The 17,462-nt window shown below is 39.3% G+C and overlaps 1 protein-coding gene across 6 annotated transcripts in view; it reads right to left on the bottom strand.

The window, feature by feature from the left end:
• The window catches only part of LOC128738462 (uncharacterized), a 77,859-nt gene that overhangs the window by 59,159 nt on the left and 1,238 nt on the right, over positions 1-17,462 (bottom strand). The window lies entirely within an intron of this gene.

Here is a 17,462-nt window from a genome sequence, read left to right as displayed (position 1 = left end):
GCAACAAAAAATGCCGAAAAAATAACAAATATCGATGAAATGACTGCTAATACATGCAGAAAAGGCGTTGAAGAGTTCATTAAAAATTGAGCCAAACAATGACAAAAAAAAGTGAAAAAAATCCAAAATAACCGCAAAATGAATGACTACAATAACGGCGCACAGTGGGACGGATTAAAAAAAAGCGGACATCAGCTTTTGCGTAGAAACCAATAAGTTTTCTACATTTGTGTCTTCACAAAAGTTTCTTGATTTTTGAAGTACAGTCTAGTCGCTTTTTACGCGAAGGATACGTCCCGCGTAAATTCCGAAATTCGCGTAAAAAAAACGCGTTAATTCCTAAATTCGCGTAAAAAAAACCGCGTAAATTCCAAAATTTGCTTAAAAAACAAAATTTCGCGTAAAAAAAACTTTGTGGATTTCAACACTACGCGAAAAAATAGAGTTTTGAGCACATCCGCGTAAATTCCGAAAATCGCGTAAAAAAAACCACGTAAATTCCGAAATTCGCGTAAAAAAACCGCGTAAATTCCGAAGACGCGATCGTAAAAATAGTCGCGTAAAAAACCGCGTAAAAAGCGACTTCGGTGTACATTTTTGTTATACCTAAAAAATTGGCACTAAGGGGGTGGGTCAATAAATAATCAATTCAGCTTTTCTATTCAGAGCCAGAAATGAACAAAGCCCAAGAAAAAGTTGTACATAATGTTAAGTAAGGAGTTTTTGCCGAAGAAAGAAAACTTCTATCTCTTAAGGAAAAGAAGTTAAAGTGCTACAAACTAATGTATCCCCTTAATGCCAGTTTTTCTAACTTTTTTTGATTATTTTCATTTCTACGCAGTTTTAATGTTCCACAAAGTTTAACACACTATGAAAATACATCTTTTTGCTGAATGAAGTGTAGCTCTAGCCTTCTTGGTTTTCGAGCTATTCCAGCTTTAGTCTAATTATCAATCAATTTTTAAGGGACTTTATTTTAAAAGGATGCAGGTATGCGCAGCCAATCTTCGCCACTTTACGTACTGTAATGTAGTGTGTTTCGTTTCATATGCATGTCATGGTGGATCTCGGTGCAACATTTAAGAAAACTGTAAGTGATCAATTATCAATTTCGCACAATTTTTTGCTTTGAAATCGAAATACGCTAGATGCAAATACCCAAAATATATCAAAAACAAAAATGCTCGAATGTGAGTATCTTAAATAAGCACCGCAAGCCTAGCCAGGTAATTGTTGATTATTTTTGGAAATATTTTTTCCTGCATATTTTAATTCTGAACAAAGAAATCATGCAAAATTGGAAATTTCATTTGCAGTTTTCTCAAATGTTCCACCGAGATCCACCTATGAAATGAAACACATTATATTGCAGTACGCAAAGTGGTGGAGATCAGCCACGTAGCCAGAGGTGGGGGCTAGGAGCCCTATCTTGGCTCCTAATACAATATATGCATATCTTACTGCTTATAAATATAATACACTAGCTGACCCGACAAACTTCGTATTGCCACACATTAACCTGTGTTGTACATAAATCATGAATCTCGGATGATCTTTGTCACTATCTCGAGTTTTGCAAGCCCCCCAGTGGGCGGCGCTTCCGACGGCGGGTCACCGGCAACACTCGCGACCGGCTCGTCCTGAATGATCTAGTGTTACTATAGATAGTTTTTGTGGTCTTGTTATTGATTAATGTTTTATGGAAGAGTCTCGAATTTCTCGAGTTGGATTTGTTTTTGAGTTTCGCAAAAATTTCTGTTTTATTTGTATGAGAGTCCATATCCCCCTACCACAGGGGTGAGAGGTCTCTAACTATCATAAAATAAATTCAAGACTCAAAAATCTCCTACATGCTAAATTTGGTTCCATGTGCTTGATTAGTACTCAAATTATAAGGAAATTTGTATTTCATTTGTATGGGAGCCCACCCTCTTAAAAGGGAAAGGGGTCGTAATACACCACAGAAAAAAAATTCTGCCATCTAAAACTCTCACATGCCAAATTTGGTTCCATTTGCTGGATTAGTTCTAAAGTTATGAGCAAATTTGTATTTCGTTTGAATGGGAGCCACCCCCCCCCCGTCCTAAAAAGGTAAGAAGTCCTAATTCATAATGGGAAAAATGGTTGCCTCCAAAAACACACATATGCCAAATTTGGTTCAATTCGCTTGATTAGTTCTCGAGTTATGAGGAAATTTGTATTTCATTTGTACAGGAGCCCCTCCTCTTAAAGTGGGGAGGGGTCCTAATTCACCATAGAAAATTTTCTTGCTCTCGAAAACCTTCACATGCCAAATTTGGTTGCATTTGCTTGATTAGTTCTCGAGTTATGAGGAAATTTGTATGGAAGCCCCCCCTCTTAAAGGGGAGAGGAGTTATAATTCCTCTTATAAAGAGGGGAGGGGTCTCAATTCACCATAGAATAAATTCTTGTCATCAAAAAAAACACCCACATGCCAAATGTTGTTCTATTTGCTTGATTAGTTCTCGAGTTAGGAGGAAATTTGTATGGAAGCCCCCCCTCTTAAAGGGGAGAGGAGTTACAATTCACCTTATAAAGAGGGAGGGGTCTCAATTTACCATAGAATAAATTCTTGTCACCGAAAACACCCACATGCCAAATTTGGTTCTATTTGCTTGATTAGTTCTCGAGTTATGAGGAAATTTGTATTTCATTTGTATAGGAGCCCCCCCTCTTAAAGTGGGGAGAGGTTCTTATTCATCATAGAAAAAATTCTTGCCTCCAAAAACACCTACATGCCAAATTTAGTTCCATTTGCTGGATTAGCTCTCGAGTTATAAGGAAATTTGTATTTCGTTTGTATAGGAGCCCCCCCCCACTTAAAGTGGGGAGGGGTCCCAATTCATCATAGAAAAAAATTTTGTCTCCAAAAACACACACATGCCAAATTTGGTTCCATTTGCTTGATTAGTTCTCGAGTTAAGAGGAAATTGGTATTTCATTTGTACAGGAGCCCCCCCTCTTAAAGTGAGGAGGGGTCCTAATTCAACATAGAAAATTTTCTTGCCCTCGAAAACTTTCACATGCCAAATTTGGTTCCATTTGCTTGATTAGTTCTCGAGTTATGAGGAAATTTGTATGGAAACCCCCCCTCTTAAAGGGGAGAGGAGTTATAATTCCCCTTATAAAGAGGGGAGGGGTCTCAAATTACCCTAGAATAAATTCTTGTCACCGAAAACACCCACATGCCAAATTTGGTTCTATTTGCTTGATTAATTCTCGAGTTATGCAGAAATTTGTGTTTCATTTGTATGGGAGCCCCCCCTCTTAGTGGGGGGAGGGGTCTCTAACCATCACTAAAACCTTTCCTGGCCCCAAAAACCTTTACATGCAAATTTTCACGCCGATTGGTTCAGTAGTTTTTGATTCTATAAGGAACACAGGACAGACAGACAGACAGACAGACAGAAATCCTTCTTTATAGGTATAGACTAGCTGACCCGACAAACTTCGTATTGCCACAAATTAACCTGTGTTGTACATAAATCATGAATCTCGGATGATCTTTGTCACAATCTCGAGTTTTGCAAGCCCCCCAGTGGGCGGCGCTTCCGACGGCGGGTCACCGGCAACACTCGCGACCGTCTCGTCCTGAATGATCTAGTGTTACTATAGATAGTTTTTGTGGTCTTGTATTGACTAATGTTTTATGGAAGAGTCTCGAATTTCTCGAGTTCGATTAGTTTTTGAGTTTCGCAAAAATTTCTGTTTTATTGGTATGAGAGTCCATATCCCCCTACCACAGGGGTGAGAGGTCTCTAACTATCGTAAAATAAATTCAAGACTCCAAAATCTCCCACATGCCAAATTTGGTTCCATTTGCTTGATTATTTCTCAAGTTATAAGGAAATTTGAATTTCATTTGTATGGGAGCTCCCCTCTTAAAAGGGGAAGGGGTCGTAATTCACCATAGAAAAAATTTCTGCCATCTAAAACTCCCACATGCCAAATTTGGTTCCATTTGCTTGATTAGTTCTCGAGATAAGAGGAAATTTGCATTTCATTTGTATGGAAGCCCACCCTTTTAAAGGGAAGATGGGCCATAACTCGCTTTCTAAAGAAGAGAGGGGTCTCAATTCACCATAGAAAAAAATCTTACGTCCAAAACCACTTACATGCCAAATATGGTTCCATTTGCTTGATTAGTTCTCGAATTATGAGGAAATTTGTATTTCATTTGTGTAGAAGCACCCCCTCTTAAAGTTGGGAGGAGTTCTAATTCACCATAGAAAATATTTTTGCCTCCAGAAACCTCCACATGCCAAATTTGGTTCTATTTGCTTAATTAGTTCTCGAGTTATGAGGAAATTTGAATTTCATTTGTATAGGAGCCCCCCCCCCCTCCTAAAGTGGGTAGGGGTCCCAATTCATCATAGAAAAAATTTTTGTCTCCAAAAACACCCACGTGTCTCATTTGGTTCCATTTGCTTGATTAGTTCTCGAGTTATGAGGAAATTTGTATTTCGTTTGTATAGAAGCCCCCCCTTTTAAAGTGGGGAGGGGTTCTAATTCACCATAGAAAATATTCTTGCCCTCGAAAACTTTCACATGCCAAATTTGGTTCCATTTGCTTGATTAATTCTCGAGTTATGAGGAAATTTGCATTTCATGTGTATAGGATTACCCCCCCCCCCCCCCCTCCTAAAACGGGGAGGGGTGCCAATTCATCATAGAAAAAATTTTTGTCTCCAAAAACACCCACATGCCAAATTTGGTTCCATTTGCTTAATTACTTCTCGAGTTGTGAGGAAAATTATGTTTCTTTGGTACAGGAGCCCCCCCTCTTAAAGTGGGGAGGGGTCCTAATTTACTATAGAAAATATTCTTGCCCTCGAAAACCTTCACATGCCAAATTTGGTTCCATTTGCTTGATTAGTTCTCGAGTTATGAGGAAATTTGTATGGAAGCCCCCCCTTTTAAAGAGGAGAGGAGTTATAATTCCCCTTATAAAGAGGGGAGGGGTCTCAATTTACCATAGAATAAATTCTTGTCACCGAAAACACCCACATGCTAAATTTTGCTCTATTTGCTTAATTAGTTGTCGAGTTATGCAGAAATTTGTGTTTCATTTGTATGGGAGCCCCCCCTCTTAGTGGGGGGAGGGGTTTCTAACCATCACTAAAACCTTTCCTGGCCCCAAAAAACCTCTACATGCATATTTTCATGCCGATTGGTTCAGTAGTTTTCGATTCTATAAGGAACATACGGACAGACAGACAGACAGACAGACAGACAGACAGACAGAAATCCTTCTTTATAGGTATAGATTACTGTACATTTAATGTATTGTAGTTCTTAACGAAAAAATATGCGTGTAAAACAGTTAAAATCAAAATTGGGCCCCCGCCCCCCCTCCTTCTGGCTACGTGGCTGGTGGAGATTAACTGCGCATACCTGCGTCCTTTTAAAATAAAGCCCCTTAAAAATATACTGAAAATTAGACTAAAGCTGGAATAGCTCAAAAACCAAGAAGGCTAGAGCTACACTTCTTTCAGCAAAAAGATGTATTTTCATAGTATGTTAAACTTTGTGGAACATTAAAACTGCGTAGAAATGAAAATAACTAAAAAAGAAATTAGAAAAACTGGCATTACTATTACTTCTTTCCCTTGAGAGATAGAAGTTTTCTTTCTTCGACAGAAACTCCTTAATTAACATTTTGTACAACTTTTTCCTGGTCGAAACTTTTGTGAAAACACAAATGCAGAAAACTTATTGGTCTCTACGCAAAAGCTGATATTCGCCTTTTTTGAATCCGTCCCCTGTGCGGCGTCACCAAAGGCAACCAAAAACAACAAAAAGAACAACACAAAATAACAACAAATCACTGACACAAAAACGATGTAAAGATGTCATAAGGACACATGTTAAAAAGAATGAAAAAATAACAACAACAACAAACAACATGAAGACGACGGTAAAAAGTGGCAGAGTGCACATGATAAAACGACGAAAAAACTAAACAAAGCAAAATGAAAAATGAAAAATGAAAGACGTAAAAACATAGACGAAAGGCGAATGATCAAATCTCCCGTTTTCTAATTTTGAAATGAAATTATGGGCCCTATTATGTACGTCATGTCGACTCTCAGTTTGCACGATTGGTTTATTTTGACATTATGTAAGTCGTGATCGATTCGATTCTGTCGAGTAAGCCGACTGAATCGACCGCTCGACGATGGTGATAAATTAGACAGTGGAAGAAAGCAATTAAACAAAGGAGTTGATCGTATCTCAGAAGAGACACGATGGGATGGCAGCCAATTATAGTCGGATTCGAACCCAACGTTTCCCCACGCCTTGTAGGTCGCAGATATCGAAGAAGCTTTGAACCACAGTGGACCGGATTAAAAGGAAACTGTTCAACCCCGTTATTAGGCGTGTGACGTGCGAGATTGAAATATTCGCTTTAATAAGCCTCTCTTACTTAGAACCAACGTTTCAAAAAATATCTCTCTTACTTAGTTTTCCTTCACGCCTTGTCTCCCCCGAAATTCTGTCAACACCTCCATTTCATTAAATTCTTCTACTGTCCACTTCTTCAAGTTTAAAAACTACCCTTTTATAAAAAAAAAATCATAAAAAATTACTCGACTTGTTTAATTGTACAAGCAATCTGTATCGACAGTGACTGAGTCGAACCAAGTTGCTCGATTTAGGACCCTGTAACAGTTTTGTTCGTGATCTAATCATGTTAAAGCTACGGATTATCCTTCAGTAAAGTCTGTACGTGAACCCGAGTGGCTTTGATGGAAAAGAAAAGCAGGGCTTTCTAAGAAAAATAACAAATTCAATTTCAGCTGCGTTAGTAGTTGGGAAAATTGGGCAAATCATGATCAAATTTTGCTTAAGTTTTAAATTCGTAAGTATGTTTAGAACTATTGCTACTCCAATTTGGAAAATAAATTTTACCACGGCTATCATTTTTTAGAAGTTTACCTCTCCAAACAGGTAAGGGTGAACTTCCAAAACCGCAACACCTTCGTTCACTTCTTACATGCTACACAAGGGACGAACATCAATTTAAATTTAATCCCACGAGCAACCTGAATTTATATCGCCCATAAATATGCCGGATTATTCCTATACTGATACCACAGAAGGTAAGAATTGTTTCGCAGAAAGCAAGGTGCAACGATAAGTGGCACAAAATACGACACAAACAACAACTAAACTAGGATCATTTGTATTCATATCAGGTCAGGGTAAATTCATAATTTACTAACTTTTAGCCGCCTTTTCGTGGGATATTTGATAAGCCATCACTGATAATCAAGTGCTTAAGCGAATCCCCTGAGTTCCATGAGTTCATAAACCACGCGTCTTCATTATCAATCACAGCACAGGGATGTAAAATTTTCTGATTGAATACCAATCACAGAAAGAAGAGTAAAACCGTCTCGATCGCCCTGTAAATCCCGTTTCAACCAAACATAGACACAGACACACACCGCAGTATCTGCGTGCGAACCGGAAAAGTAAATTTTAATTTCATGCTTGATGGTTATTTCATGAGATCCGCGCCACGCCGCCCATACCTATACCGCCACCGAACCGGTATGGTTTCCGGTTGCGGTGGCTTCTCGTCCTGCTCATATCCACGTGTGGTTGGTTGCTATCGATTCGCCAACCTTCTGCAGCCAATCTCTCAGCCGCACTAGGCACCACACTCAGCTTCGTCGACGTGATGAGCATGAACGAGCTTTCATCATGCCATCGCATCGCCATCGCCGAATTCGCTGATTGTAAATCCACGAACGTGCCCCGCTGGGGATGGGGTCCCAAAATTGTGATGGGTTCGATATCGATCCTTTTCCATTTAGAATTAACCTCAAAATTAAATGATTAGCTTATCATGAAAACGAGATGGTATGACTGGGAACATTTTATTAGGATTCAATTATCAATTTCTCATTTTCTTTTCACCTTCAATTTAATATTGAAAGAATTCCATGTTTCATAAGTGTATAATCGCTGGAGACGGGTAGGTTTGAAACTTAAATGTTTTACAACCCGCATTTCCGGTTCAACCATTTGCCGGCCTTTCTTTCAGGTCGGCTTTGTACGAGACTGGCATAAAGCGAATTGCTGCGCTATTCAGCTCTCACGCGAGCATTCTATAGCACCAACCAAAGTACCTACAGCCAGTTGCCACTATGTAAACATAAATAAAATTCACAACTTATCACGCGTCAAATAAATCTCCACGGTCGGCATCAATTGACTGTATAACCGCGTAGGGAAAAAATCAATGTAATACTATCAGACTGTACTGTATCGTTTATGCATAGTTTACGGACAAATTTATTCATTGCGTCATCCGCGGATGCTCCCGTCGTGCTGGCAGATACGGAACCGGCGCGATCGGGAAACCGGGAATTACATCAGTTACTCGTTGTTGTACGCTATAGGTAAACAATCCACCGGGGAAGCCGGTTTTACGACCGGAGTGGGAATTATTTTTCATCGCCTCATTAGTAACCATCAGGCTTTGACAGATTAAGGGGCTCACTAGCGTCGAGTTCAATGGGACACCGTCAAACGAACTGACTGAACACGCTTTGCGTGATTGCATTTTATTTGAAGAGTCATTGTAGCAGCTAATTTATTCTAAAGGGAATCGTCGTCGTTTCGCATGGTCGAACGATAATAAATGTGATTGAAGAAACAGATAAACCGATGCAAAGCCGTCCCAGTTAGTGCTAATCTCTGAACTGTGATTGAGAAATAAATTTTAAATGCAACGGACGTATGGGGAATAAATTAGTTTTGCTGAACTCCTTAAATTGACCTCGAAAAAACTACAAAACTGGCAATGCATAATGGTTTCATAACGCATAAAAAGTGACGATAAAAAAAATCCATATTTTGCTTCCATAAAGCTGCATAAAATAATAATGCCTTAATTTTTTATGTTCATAAAGTTGTACAGTTATTGAATTCACAGTCTGTAAATAGACTTACTGTTATGAATATTATAGGTATTATAAGCTTTATTGAAATTAACTACGGCAGCACGTGATAAGTTTGTTGTAACGCTAGCTGATGCGACGAGACGATTACCACAGCAGCATATGGTTTCGTGATTTGGGGGACATGTATGTTTATCTGATTCAAAAGAGAGCTTAAATCTCTGTTGAGTAATTCGAAAACAAAACCGTTTTTTATTGGCAGTCAACGAATTCGGGTCAATCAGTTTACAATCAGTTCCTTGTAAAGCTGGTTGTAAATTTGTTTTGAGTATCGTTCCAAGACACGTAACGATTTATGGCTGTAAATATCATGGAATATGTTAGTGTTTCTTTTCAAGAATCCTAGTCTAGCGTAGGTCTTGGCTGTGCTCGTGGAGATGTAACCAACTCTTTATTAGACTGTACGCGGAGTAGTTTGCATAACTCGTTAATGAATAGAATAAATATCAAAGACCCCAACTGACTTCCTTGAAGCACACCACATGGTATCTCGAAATTAGGCAATGTTGTATCGTTGTAGGGCAGAAACGTATCTCAAAAAGTCTTTTTTGAATAGCTTCGATCCTATTTGCATGATAAGATATCTACACAACAACACGAATTCTCCAAAAAAGTGCTCCCTTAATAGTGCACAGTATAACGATTTAAGTGTGTAAATATCCTGAAATGCGTTGGCTGTCTCTTTTGAAGAAACCTGGAGTAGCGAAGGCCAATTTTTAATGGCTTGTACTCGGAATGTGGGCCTCCCAGTGCTGCTCGTTAACAAATAGAACGAATCCAAGGCTCCAGATGACTTCTTCGAATCACGCCAGTTGGTATCTAGAAACTAAGTAAGCTAATACCTTTAATGGTGACCAAAATGAAACGTTTAGTACCATTAAACTCAAGTTTGTGCTAAAGGCTAATGGCCGAATCACGAATGGCCGAATCACAAAAGGTTGTAACACGAATGGCCGAAAGTCATATTCGACCGAAAATAATCACTGCCTAAGGCCTGCACAAATATTGGGTATATGCTTTCCTTACCCGCTGCCGTTCGTTCGGACTTAACTAAGGGATAACCGCTACTAGTCAGTAAACCTACGAAAATGCATGCCTCTAAATAGTAGTGGTTATTGCGGGGGGCTGCAAATACGACAAATACGATATCAACAGGAGGATATTACTTGTTGAAAATTTGTAGCAGCGTGATACATCACTCACATATCTGTTTTGAAAATACGGTGAAAAGAGATTTATAAAATGTATTTCGCTTTGCCATAACTTAATCAAAGCCCGTCAAGCGCCTAGCGGGGTAAAAGTGCGATTCACGGACGGGGCAAAAGTGCCAATCGGCACTTGATCAGAAAAATGAAGAATTTTGCATTACACTATTATTTCATTTTCTCGTTTTAATTGGCTGTCAGTCTATTGATAGTAGAACAGATTTTGTAATCTTTCCAACGTTTCAACTGTGTACGTACAGGTTTGGCACTTTCAGCAAAGTTATAATAAATATCAATAAGAACAACTTTGTCAAAGACACCATACTTGTATCTCTTCATGGAAATTGTCTATGAAGCGTTATTCGTGTACAAATAGTACTTTTTTGAGCTTAAATATTTCCCAAAGTGGCAAATGGTGGCAGATCAAAACACTCCTACTTAAAAGTACAAAAAACCTTTAAAGGCAAATGGTGGTAAATTTTCAGGACCAAGACCTTCAGCAGAATTAATGAACGAAACAGCTTCTTTAACATCTTTGATGGACACACTTGAGTGTAGCAGATATATGTCGTGGTACGCTATGCCAATCAGCCAATCACGGTGTTTATCCGGCATACGAGAAGTAGGAATAACTATTTGTACAAATAGTCTTGATAAAACTTTGCAAGGATATCAGTTCTTTGTGGAGTTCCTCTCGCGGATACTGCCATTTCGTCTCAGTTTCTCCACAAAGGTCCAGAAAGACGATTGATCCCAGTTTACGTTTGCTTCGTTGCGGAATATGTACTCATGGATCGTAGAGATTTTGATTATTTTATCCTATCCATCCTATCGAAAGTGAAATCCGTCCTCTGCAAAAACTCCACCGACACTACGATTGTCGGGTACAACCCACCGGCTTTTGAAATCTACTCCGCGCTTGCGAATTCAATCCTGTACATTACATTTTGCCTACCGGATGCAGATAAAGTATGCATTAAAAAATAGAACGGCACTTTTTCATGCGATTCTCATACCCCCTGATAGTGAGACCACCTATGTATCGCCAATCGTAGCAAGCCTGTTGTGTTCAGAAAAAATTGACAGCATCAGTTGTAAGTTATCAGTTGGTTTGCAGCAGCCACAGCGAAAACAGTAAAGCTACTACGCTCGATGCTTTGTTCGTACTGCCCGCTCCACTCCGGAGTAAAAAAGTTGTGCATCGTGAGTCACTTCGTGTCCACCGGATACAACCGATTGAATATTCACAATGTCCTCTCCCTTCTCTCGTAAAATACAGTAGAGTCCGAGAGCAAGGTGGCCTCATCTTTTTTTGTGCCGGGAAGTCAGAACAACTAGCTAAAGACTGAAGAATTGCCTGATCAAAACAGCTAAGATTTTTATGCGAAAGCATCAGTGTAGGCCGGTAGTGTCTGAGTAGCAGCCAATCATCCCGAAGAAGCGGCTGAAGGTGCTGGTAAAGACATATTTTTTGTACCGGTAGTTTTTTACCGATGAAACAGTAGAAGAAAGGTGGTATTTCGATAACGGAATGTAGCACGTAGGCATTGCTTTACTTTCCTCAACTGCGACAGATAGAAAATCTCAAACAGTGCATTTGCTCCAATAATTTCGTGGTGAAGCAGCTGATCGCCAAGGCCAGCAGAGCAACACGCCGACAACTTTCTTATCATTGGCCATGGCAAAGGTTTCTGACCAACTGCCATAAAAAAGCTTTGGGTCTTTTACTTGACCCTTTTTAGGAGGGCAAGTGCAACGATCCTACTGACTCTAGCCCCACTGCACAGTGGTCCAAATGGACGAAAAACGGAACTTTTCTCATAGTGTCTTACTTTCATTTTATCATTTATGGTCTTCAGCACTTTTTTTCGTATAAATATCTCCCTTAATCTAAAACTGTCAAAAGTTAGTCATTACTTACTATAATAAAAATAAAAAAAAAACCTTTTTTGTGTTAGGAAATATAGACATTCTTCGGCAAAGTTGTGAATATTGTAAAAACAAGCCACTTTACTGAAGAAATAAAATTTCTATCTTTATCGAGTGCTGAACTATAGGGAATCTTCTTTGAAATTTCTTTAAAAATTAGTTTTTCATTCGTAGCTTTTGTTAGTTGCATTTTACAAGAATGCAATGTTCTAAGCAATTATCGAAGCTTTCAAAACAAACGTTTTTAAAGAAGATCGCAAATCTCTGGGACTTTCTAAGTTATCAACTATTCAAGCGTTAAATTTCCGTAGCTTCACGAGCCTGTGGGGTAAACTGGGGCAAGTGTATTTATGAAATCAGCGCTTCATCATAAACCTTAAGTCGAGTACTATAAACTTGTATGGTTTCCGCTTGTCCCCAACCATTTTTTTTGTGTTCGTATATAGAGACATGGTTTCTTCGGCAAAGTTATGGAAAATATAAAGGCAAACAACTTTGATAAAGAAATGATATTTCTATCTCTATCGCGTCCAGAGCTATAGAGCATTTTCCTCGGAAATTCTTTAAAAATAAGTTTTTCATACTTAGCTTATGTTGGTTGCATTTTACAGGAATATATGGTTCTAGGCGATTATTGAAGGACTCAAAATACACGTTTTTGCAGAAGATTGCAAATCTCTAGGACCTTCGCTTTGTACATACGCTATCGCTTTGTACATACGAGACGACAACTGGCTTCTTAGACCAGCTTCGTGTCTCAAAGCTAGCTCAGTGGCAAACGAATTCTATGCATAAAATTATGTGTTTTAATCTTGATTCTATGCAATTAATGAAAATATCGCCGAATGCGCAGCCATTGGACCTGGTACGGCGACGGGTGCTTTTACCGTGCAATACCGCTTTCCCATAAATTGGCCACTTTTTTGGTAAATTTGCAATCTCCCGGTATGACATAGTGCATTTTTGTAGAAGCAACAATAATGAAATAACAAACTGCAATTGGTTTTATGATAGGAAACCCCCAATTACATTTTTAAAGTTCATCCGGCTTTACTTCGTTGCTTTTGTGCTTCTCAGCGCCATTCATCCATTCCAAAGGACCGCGCTTTTCCATCAGCATTCGTCCTGCTGAGAAAAAGGATATGTTTATCGTCGTGCTACTACCTGTCGCTGAACACGCTTTGCCAATCATCATCGTATCACCATGCCAAGGCAGGACGTCTGCCTGCTTTCATACCGTCTGCGTCTGGATGAAGCATTCAAGTAGACGGACTGATACACACAGCCGACAGCGTCTACCGTGTTGGAGTCTACCCGTCGAAGATAGACTTAAGCTCTCTTTTTTGTAAATTTGCAAACTTTGTAAATAAAGAATTAATAAGTTGCTCTGATATGTTGTAGAACAAGTTTTTTTTCCTCTTCCAGGAGCCCAATGCCAGGGGACGGTCACGGTACATTTCTTTAACACAGTTCTACACTCTTGACCTATCAGCAGAACTTTCAGGCCACTTCACCCTATTTATTATTTTTGGTCTAACGCGGTCGTTATTGGTCTTTTCCGGGTTGCAATTCAGTTAGGTTTGTACAAACACCGCGAAAGAAATCAAACAAAGAATATTTTTGCTTACGATAGCGATCCACTGTATGTCTTATATATGATGAAGTAGGTAGTAGGTAAAATTTTAAACTTTTGGTTTGAATTAATCAGTAAGCTGGATTTGGCTCAAACTTGGTTAATACTACTTAAAAAGCCTTTAAAGTGTAGATGGGACAAACCACTCGTTCCATCCATTCCTCGAATAGTTTCTTCTTCTCACAAATGATGGAAATTATCTAATGAAGTACCGATACTAATGACGCCTTGTAGAGTTTTGCTTTGAGCCGGTTCTGGAGGCCACCACAAATCTAGCACTACTACCTGCTACTAGGTAGTCTCTACTTTGTCCAGGAAATCGAAACAAAACGGCCCGTAGACTCGATGTATAACGACTTAGTTTTCGATAGTGTACTTCACATTTTGGTTATGGCCAATTGTGTTCAAGCAAATGGGCCATCCAGATTTTTTTATTGGAGCCTGAACCACTGTGACCATTAGTTAGTGGTATATTCCGAGTTGCTGTTAGCATAATCAGTTCGTTCCATTACTATGAGTTAGAGTGTTGGTCGCCCTATGAATTTGCAAGAAGGTATGACTTTCTTAATGAATTTCAGTACCTTTTTTGTTTCAGCAGACCATATCTCGCTAGGCGTTAGAATGCCCTCTCCGAGAATACGCAGTCTTCGTTGAATTAGTGCACTACATTGACACAGTATATGTTCCGAGGTCTCGATCTCAAAATTCTGCTCGGACAGTGTCCGGTTAAAAGACCGGTCAGCGTACTCAGATCTACTTTATTCAAACTGATTAAGCTGCGTGTGATGCTTTTGCATGGCGTAATGAAACGCTTTGATTGTCGTAATGTCGTAATGAACCGCTCTCCAGTTGGCATCAATCGTTAATGATTTCCAGACTTTGAGCTCAGCTTTTACGCAGGATTTAGACACCCCGCAGAATGGCTCAGGCCCAACGAATTCAGTTGAGGAACCAATTCTCCCTAAGAGATCGGCCTTTTCATTTTTTTCTATACCGGCATGATCGGGTACCCAGTATAAATTAACATTGTTAGTTACAGCAAATTGTCTTAGGAAGAGGATGCATTCCTAAACCAGCTTTGGCTGGCATGTGTATGCTTTTAAGGCATTTAGAGCTGCTTGACTATCGGAGAAAATACAGATGATGGCATGTCTGTATTTCATAGTCAAGCAAATATTTGTACAAGTTGAAATGGCATGTATTTCTGCTTGGAAGACTGTGGGCTACTCTCCCATTGGAATTGATATGTCGATTCCTGGTCCAGTAACCCCAGCTCCTGTAGATTTGCCAATTTTAGAACCATCGGTGTAAAACAGGAGTGATCCCGGACGAGTCTTAGGACCATCTTCTTCCCATAATCTGCGATCGGTTTCGATTACTTTGAAGGGTATATCGAAGTTTGCCCTAGTTTCCATCCAGTCTTCGTTCATGATTACCATGGTGTTCAGTTGAAAATCTCGGAGGATTCGTAGATGTCCATTGAGATCCCCATCTTGAAAATGTTTAACACGCCTAAGCCTAAGAGCACCTTTTTCTGCTTCAAATTGTACGAATTGGTGCAACGGTAGAAGATATAAAAGAGCATCTAGAGCTTTGGAAGGTGTCATTGCTCCAGTTATTGAAGAGCACGCCATACGTTGTAGCTTTCCAAGTATTTTTTGAGCTGTTATTTGTGAAGTTTTAGGCCACCACAATAGCGAAGCATATGTTAGTCTGGGTCTCACAATTGCCGAATAGATCCAGTGAATCATCCTCGGTTTAAGTCCCCACTTTTTGCCAAACGTATTGCTGCAAGCCCAAAGAGCATTGTTTGCTTTTGAGATTGCATATTCTAGATGATCGTTCCAATTTAGCTTATGGTCAAGTATAACACCCAAGTATTTTGTACGTTTGGATAGCTGCAATTGGCCCCCCTTTCATCTGCAGAGCTGCAATACTGTATTTCCTTCTTCTTGTAAATGGTATTGTGACTGTTTTAGAAGGGTTAATACTTAGTCCTTCCAAGTCACACCATTTAAGTGTGTAGTTCAGGGCAGATTGCACTCTATTGGAAATAGTATGTTCATACTTTCCCCTTACTAAAATTGTTATATCGTCAGCGAATCCTATGACTTCATAGCCTTTTTCAGCCAATTTATTCAGAAGATCATCGACTTCTAGGGACAACAGCATAGGGGATAGGACTCCCCCTTGAGGGCAACCTCTAGTTGGTTTTGTCGTTAAAGTAGATCCTCCCAGTTTTGTAGTTATTGTGCGGTTGGTTAGCATAGCATGTATCCAACTGGAAATGCACCTGTCGAAACCCCGTTTCTCCATGGCTTTATTTATTGAATTGTGGGAGACATTGCCAAATGCTCCCTCGATATCAAGAAAAGCTGCAAGTGAGATTTCGTTATTGTCAAAAGACTTTTCTATTTTTGAAATCAACGTATGAAGTGCTGTTTCAGTTGATTTTCCTGCTTGGTAGGCAAACTGGAATTTGTTCAAAGGTCTTCTGTTCAAATATGATAATTTGATATGAAGATCCATGATTTTTTCAAACGTTTTTAAAATCACAGATGTGAGACTGATTGGTCTGTATGCTTTGGGATTTATCCTGACACGTTTTCCCGCTTTAGGAATGAAGATAACCCGGACTTCTAGCTCAACTCTCGACTCCGTGAAAATAGCACTGGCTAATTCTTGAACTCCATCTTCGTCCCTAATTGAACTGGACTGAACTGCGTTGAAGCCCTGTGCGTCATCGGAAAACGTTTGAATTGAGCCTGGAAAGTGTGTGTCTATCATGATACTAAGTAATTCCTGAGAATCGGTTGTAAATTGGTCATGTTCATTTTTTAGGCTTCCAAGTCCATTAGTGTGATCTTTTGAAAGGGCTTTGTAAAGTCTTTCTACAACAGGCAAGCTGTCAACTTGCTCGCATGTATTCCTAAAATCCCTTCTTTTAGATTTACGAATTTCTCGATTGTACTCTGTTAGACATTCTCTATAATTAGTCCAATTAGAAGTAGCCTTGGCTTTGTTGAAAAGTTTCCTAGTCAATTTTCTAAGCTTATCAAGCTTTCGATTCCACCAAGACGCGTCTTTGCTTGAAGCTTTTCGCTTCAGTGGGCAGCTTTCCTCAAAAGCTGTCATGATATTAGTGGTATATGTTGACGAGACTATTTCAAGTTGCTCGATGGAAGCTGTATTATCCATCGGTAAAAAATCATCGTTCAAAAGTTTGGAAAAGTAGGTATCCCAATTGGTTTTCCTTGGGTCTCTGAATAGCTCGATTAAAAGATCCCCAGAATTGTAATTAAACATTATATGTTTATGATCAGATGATCAGCCATCCAGATTGGCTTACACCATATCTGATGGAGCGCATCGCCGACGTTCTTGATTTTTTCTTATCCTGTTCGACGTACCTTAAAGCAGCGTACTCGGACAACTGTTGTTCAGCATCTTCGCAGTTGATTTAAGGGCACTTAAATATCCTACATCATCGTTCGCATATTGTGTAGGGCTCTAACTAAAAATTAGGACACTTTCAGGCTGCCGAGTCATCAGCGACGCAAGTGGATCAAGGCATGCTGTGACTGTTATGCGTTTATTCTTGCTTATTCAAGCACAAATAGACTAATAGACATATATCAGTAACTTCAGTTACTGAGAACAATTTTGTTAAAGGCTAATTTTCTAGTAATGAAAATTCCACAA

This window comes from Sabethes cyaneus, chromosome 2, assembly GCF_943734655.1.
Source record: "Sabethes cyaneus chromosome 2, idSabCyanKW18_F2, whole genome shotgun sequence".
Classification (NCBI taxonomy): domain Eukaryota; kingdom Metazoa; phylum Arthropoda; class Insecta; order Diptera; family Culicidae; genus Sabethes; species Sabethes cyaneus.
The sequence above is the reverse complement of the archived record's forward strand: the minus strand, read 5'-3'. Positions and strand labels throughout refer to the sequence as shown.